Genomic DNA, 6772 nt, shown 5'->3' on the forward strand with positions numbered 1-6772 from the left:
TCTAGTATAAGGAAGACTAGCTAATTCTCACTACCAAGCCAGACTAGGTGAGGAAATTGTGGCATTAAGTTCATATTTTTCCTGGTTGTAAATGATAATTAGAAAACAGGATGGCATCTTATTAAGAGTACCTGAGGAAACACCTGCAAAACAGCAACAGTTTTTCTTGGATAATACTAATAATCAGGGATAAATGAAATTCTAAATTCTATTCAGTTTTGTAGTCCTATCACTTTTAAGATTGGACTCAATGAGGTGTTTATTCAAAGCAAATTGCTATGTGGATAAGAAAGTAAATGGGACATCAATATTCTGTCAGAATATTCAGTATCCTGCTTATTTTATGTACTTGCCTTATCTAGAGTTTAATACTCTCTGCTCTCCAGAAAGTAAAAGCAACGTGGAACCAATATGCAGCCAAGGCTTCCTGTGCAGGTGCAAAAGGCTCCTCTGAATCCTTGCATGGCCTCTTGAGGCCACGAAGTGTGATGGGATCCTAAAGTGTTTCCATAACTGCCCAATATCCAGCCAAGTTCCTACGGTCAGGAGCTATGTTGGACCTTAGGTAGAACATGAAGATTTTAATTCCAGGGTGCCTGTGACACGGCTAACCTAGCAATCACTTCATTGTGGTTTTGCACAATAAAACGCTCATCAAATTCATGGTGGGCTTTGTAATCTGTTCTGGCTAGTGAATATCTTATTTTGAATATGACTGCCAAGCAAAAAAATTCTGCCCTTACAAAGATGATTTATTTTCCTAGCATCTTTCTGGACCATAACATTCTACTAGTCAGCAAAACACAAAGAAAAAATATCTTTGGAGCTTGCTTCAAATATTTGTTGGTGATGAAGAGGTATGGTCTTCTGAATTAGAAGACATGTTAAAGAAAGTGTGTTTAGCAGGGCACACCTGAAATTTTTGTACCTCCTGAAGACAGAGCGCACAAGAAAACACAAGTAAAAAGCCAGCTTTCTCCCATTTGTTCAATTTATCACTGCATTTCAAAGACACTTTGGCTATAGGGACAAAATGACTAACCATTGAAGGCATTTAATAGAACAGCAGCATTTTAAAGGAAATTAATACTTAATGGCTTCATGAATGCCTATTCTATAATGAAACAATATATCTTAGTGGGTAGGCTTATAGCAAGGACAATTCTCTGAGACATTACTCAAGCAATATTCTTAATGCAGCATAGTTGTAAATGGGTCTTTTGGGGGTTGGTGTTTTCTGGTTTTTGTATATTTTTTTTTAAAAAACACATAGTGAATTTTTCTATTAGTGGAGCCACAGCATGTTCACTTCAAATTCTTCTTGTACTTTTTCCAGAAAACAGAACATGTACCAGTTTGGTGGTAGTATGTATGCAGTTCATACCCCTTTCTGCTGCTGTGTTCCTGGCTGGCCAGTTCAAGGGCTAGTAAATATTTAAATTGGCAGCCTGCACACAGTGGGTGGAAAACGGATACTCTTTTTGATCATATGCTTACAAAGGCCAGCATATAGAGTTTTATTACTCTGGTAACAAAAAAATTCAGGTACCACTGAGGTGAGGTTCCAGCAAATCGGGTATGTTGCATCAGGAAGGTACAGCATAACCCAGGTAACCAAGGTTTTCAAATGTGCCTGTTGTATTCTTAATTCTGCCTCTCCATGACTCGGCCCTTTTTACTTTTGTGTCCTTTGGTGCTGCAGGAATATTATCCCTATACAATGCTTTATTGTATCATGTTAAAAACTAACCACTATAAGCATTCCTGAATATCCCCAGAGTATTGGTCATTGCATTTCTGGAAAGACTGAAATCCTCCTTGGGGACATGGCAGGGAAGAGGGTGGTTTTGTTACATGTTGTTTGCTTTCTTGCACAAAGTTCTTCCACGGTTTTCAGAAGAGGCAGATTTTAATCTAAGCCCTAATTACGCCTTTGTTGCAAAAATACTAGTGCCAAGAAGCGTTCTACCTAAAGTATCCATTCCATCAATTTATTTTATATGGCATAAACAAATTACTTGTAACAAATAATGCATAATCAGTTTTACTTCTTAATGTGAAGAGATAGGGGTGTAGCTAACAGTTGGAATATTTGAAGAAAATTAACTTTTTATGAAGAAAGGTTATATAATTCGGTGTAATGAATGCCACAGGTCATGTCTAGCAGAAGGCAGCTTATTGATAAAATCTCTCTCATACTTTCCATGCCTGTTTTCTCTCAGCACCTCCCCCCCCAAATCCTACTAGATCAGGATCAACACTCTGTGTTGCTAGAAGGCATTTGTCCTTAATGATTCTTTTGCTGCTTTGAATATTACTGTACATTAAATGCAAACCACCACTTATTTCCATTTCCAAGTGTCCTACAAGTCCTCTCGAGTACTGCTTCTGTTCTGCTGCCCATTTGCTTGTTTCGATGATCCCTGTTTCCTTATCAGTACCACTCACTTGGACTTGGTGGTGTAGGTAAAAAATTCTAGAGTTTTCTGTAGCATTTAATTTGTCTTTTCTGGAGTCTTATCTGATCTGGGCATACCAATTTCAAATGAAAGAGGAAGTCTAACTTCTGCTGAAGTTTCTACTACAGGTCTACGCACGTCTGACTTGCACTGGAGGAAAGTGCTGAAGTGAGACAGTAACACTGAACTGAGAGGACACAAAATGCTGTAGCCAGCCTTTTTCTTGCTTCTGTAAACAGATCAGTGTCTTTTTCCTCCACCAGATTGGTATTCTGCTACAAAATTTGTTTCAAAGTTGCTTTCAAAACTCCCCCCCAATTATTCTGCCTTCTGATTGCCAGCCCGCTCCCAAGAGATGCCTTAGCTACTCCTGGGGCTGCACCTCAGAGGTGAGGGGACTATGATAGCTGACTTACTGCGGGGGGGTACAAGCCTCAGATCAGGGATCTTTTTGTTCCTTTAGTGCTTTTTGTTCAGTGGGCTGAACTAGGGTAGTTTACCATGCACAGTTCATCACAGCACAGAACTGTTGTGCACACAGCTTATAGCAAAGCAGTTATCGCCTGCTGGGATCCTTCACATGTGCAATCTGCCATATGTTTTCCATTGCGCGTCTGCTTGCAACTAGCTCTGTAATTTGAGTCACGTTCATTACAGTTGCTTCATGAAAAAACAGTATGTAGTTTGAATTTATAGGTATTTACCCCACTTGTCTTTGTAAAAATCACAGTATTCTGGAATATTCACTTACAGGCAGCCGGTTCTGGGAGGGGAGGGAGGTTGGAGTTATCTCCTGATTGCATTGCTTTTCATTTGCTAAAAAACAATGATTCAATTAATTTGATGCATTAGATATGGTAAATCTCCTAACAGCCAGCAAAACAAGGGCTGCAGAATCCTTGGTAAATTATTGTGGACATGGATGAAAATATACTGGACCAACAGTGCTCCAGAACTGCATTCCCTGGCCTTCTTTCAGAGCTTATAAAATGAGACTTAATCTAGGGCTTTTCTTTGAAACACTCCCATGAAGATTCACCACCTACAAATTTCATAGAGCACATAAAACTGATTAATAAAACCTACTGCTTCTAGCCATTTTGGGTCCTAATGGATGTGGTAGGACGTTACTGTGCCACTTCAGCTGATTGCTGCTGAACCCCACAGCTCCTGCTCTCCCACCACCTTTAGGACTACATATTGATCCCTGGAGATGAGAGTGTAATCTGGACATGCTTCCCTCTGCCTACAGCCTCCCAGTAAAAACTGAGGTAAAAACTTAAAATTACCAATTATTTTTCAAATGCTGACTGACCATAATCACATTTTGTGGGATCATATTGTTTTGCTCTATCGTGTACTAATTATTCAAAGGTGGTAGCCATACCACTGTGCTGACAACTCACTGGTTTTAACCCTGTAATATTTGTATGTCAGGGCCATGAAATGCAAACGTTTAAATTGTAGCTACAACATCTCTATGTCATGCTGAGCTTTGGTGTGCAAACCTGAAAATTAGATTTACCACTCAACTTTCAAATATTAATGTCACTCATCCCCTATTGCTAGTATTAGCCTAAAGTGAAATGCTAATCTGCAATGTTCAAAGAAGTCTCAAAATATCCAGGGGAGAGATTCAATGCCATGATTCAGCCAAGTGCATGTTGTTTGGGTTAATCTTAGCAGGTCTATTTTGTATCTTCCAGTGCAACAACCTGGAGTTTGGAAAATAATTCCTCCTCATGATTTTACTGGAAATGATGAAAAAGGCTTCTGTAAAAACTGGGACTACATTAAATAAAAGGTCAAAAGAAAAATTCAGGCAACACAACAAGAAACACACCTGCAATCATTATAGACAGTGGAAAGGGAGCGCTCAGATCGCAGAGAACAGGACAAGTCCCATCAGCAGTGCCCTGAGATGACCTCATGGCCTCATTTGTGTGTGCATGCGTGTTTCAAAAAGCACCGTCAGGTGCTGAGGCTGGGGTAGGTCAGCTCTAGAAGGCTGTGCTCATTCTCTTGGCTTGATGTGCCTGGATGGAGGCATCCCATGCCCATTGCTTTCTGGAAGCCTGCTAAGGAAGGGATGAAGCAAAGCGGGGATGTAGTGCTAAGCTACCTCTGCTAGTTTCAGTGCTGGGGGCAGGGGCAGCTCATGGGCCTGGCCGCGGGTTCTGGAGGTGCTGGTTACCAGGCAGGCAGCTCCTCCAGGGCACCAATTACAGCCCAGCAGAAGAAGTCATTCTTCAGCAGTTCACATTGGCCCAGATCAGCTCCAGCAGCTACCCCGACCACAGGGCATCACAGTGCCAGGCGTGAGCATTTCATCGCGCCTGGAGCCACGCACGCAGGGTTTTGGGGCAGGAGCTGCAGGTGGGGAGGCAGCAGCGGGGAAGTGCCCGGGTGGGGTGCCCCCCCCTGCCCCCCTGCCCGCTCAGCGGGAGCGGCCGCCTCCCTGACGCCATCGGGCCCCGCGCACAGCGCAGGCAGCAACCCTCCCTTTCTCTTCCCGCTAATCTTTTCTAGTTTATAAAACTGACAAACAGAGGGTAACAGATGGCTTTTAAAGATATGCAGCTTATTTATCAGGAGGAATGGAGCTGGATACAGCAGCCCAGGATTTTTTCCTTATCAAAACAGACAAAGAACTGAAAGATGGATGCTACCAGATACCACAATAAATTCCAATTCCCATCAAACAAACTGTAACAAGTCATTACCATCCTCCCACTCAGATGGAGGGAGATCTTCCTGTTGGTCTGTTAACAGAAACACCATTTTTTCTTAAGCCTTATTTTCCTTGGTTCACAACTAAGACTTTCTAAAGGCAATAAGCAAAAGGTGTTTCCCTCCCACCCCACTCCTTTGACTTCTACATTCCACTTCCCCAAAATGAGTTTATCACATTTACAACAGGTAATTCAGTATACCAGATCTAAGCACAGGAGGGACCTTCAACAACTCTTCCAAACTTGCTGGCGACCAAAGAGTCAGAAGAGGCCTCCAAATGTTTCTTCATTTGGGTGAGACAAAGCAACAGTTTCCACTGTCTGGGACAACCGAGCTCAACCAAAAGGCTTCAACAGACTAGTGCTACCTTGCTAGTAGCTTTTCAGATATCACATCAGTGTCAGGGCAAGAATATAATTTTCTCCAAGCATTTTCAGCTACAGTTCTCGAGAGGTTCTCTTTGACTCTGCTATCATAAGACCTAGGACAACTGCAATTTTAATTTGGAACTGTACTATAGAATAATATACAGAATTTACGTACACAAATATATAGACTTTATGGAAACAGTCTCACAGGCAAAAAGCAGAAGAAAATAGATGAAGGGGAAACACACAGAAGGAGCAGTAACAAAATTAAATGGGAGTTTAATGGAATTCAATCCAAAAGGACGAGCAGGTTTTTTTCATAGCTTGGAGGAGTAAAAGGAACAAGCCTACTGTAAGTTTTCACAGCCGCAGTCCTTCAGATAATTGTACAAATACACAAATACTGGTCAGCTTACACACAGAACTATTACTGAACACACCACCCCATCTGAAAGTGAAATGAGAACGCTAAGCATTTTCCAAGCTATTTGTATCCTGGGGCAAGTGTGCACCCAGCAGCCCTGCAGTCACCATGCCTTGATTCTCCAGATTGGAGACTTACACTACCTGAACAAGCTACAGCAATCTTAGCCTGGGGCACCCAAGGTTCCCCCCTCGGCAAACCTGGCATATGGTGAGAAAGAAAAGGAAGAGAGAAATTTTGGGACTGCATGACTACGTCTTGCCTCGCTATGCAAAGGCAGGCTGAAGCTAGGGAATGAACTCCATCCTGCTTGAAAAGTGCTTCCTAAGCATAACCTTGTGAAGTAAAGCACTCAAAATAGTGATTAAAAACAAAACCACCCCCCTTACTTAGCAGTTCATGTCAAAGAAGCTTAAGCACATGCCTAAAGTCAAACAGATGTTTAGGTTTCTGCTCGAGTGGGGCCTGTGCTGACTCTGCAGTATTGCAGATTTACAGGACTGCCTAGCAGCAACTGCAGGCCCTTAATTCTGCTGGTACCTCTGCTCTACTGATATGTGCTCCTTGGTATGCACATACTTCAAACTCACTCAAATGCCAGATAACATACACAAAGCCATAAAAGTATTTCTCAAACTCTAGCAATCTAGTTGATTCAAATAAAGCATGTAAGTTTCTCGAAAATGAAATATGTATATATTGGTGTGCTACATTAGTACAAAAGGTTCTCATATGCTGATTATTGACTCAAATATCCTAAAATGCCTCATTAAACCAATAGCGGCAAG

Source organism: Falco biarmicus, chromosome 11 (assembly GCF_023638135.1).
Source record: "Falco biarmicus isolate bFalBia1 chromosome 11, bFalBia1.pri, whole genome shotgun sequence".
Taxonomy (NCBI): Eukaryota; Metazoa; Chordata; class Aves; order Falconiformes; family Falconidae; genus Falco; species Falco biarmicus.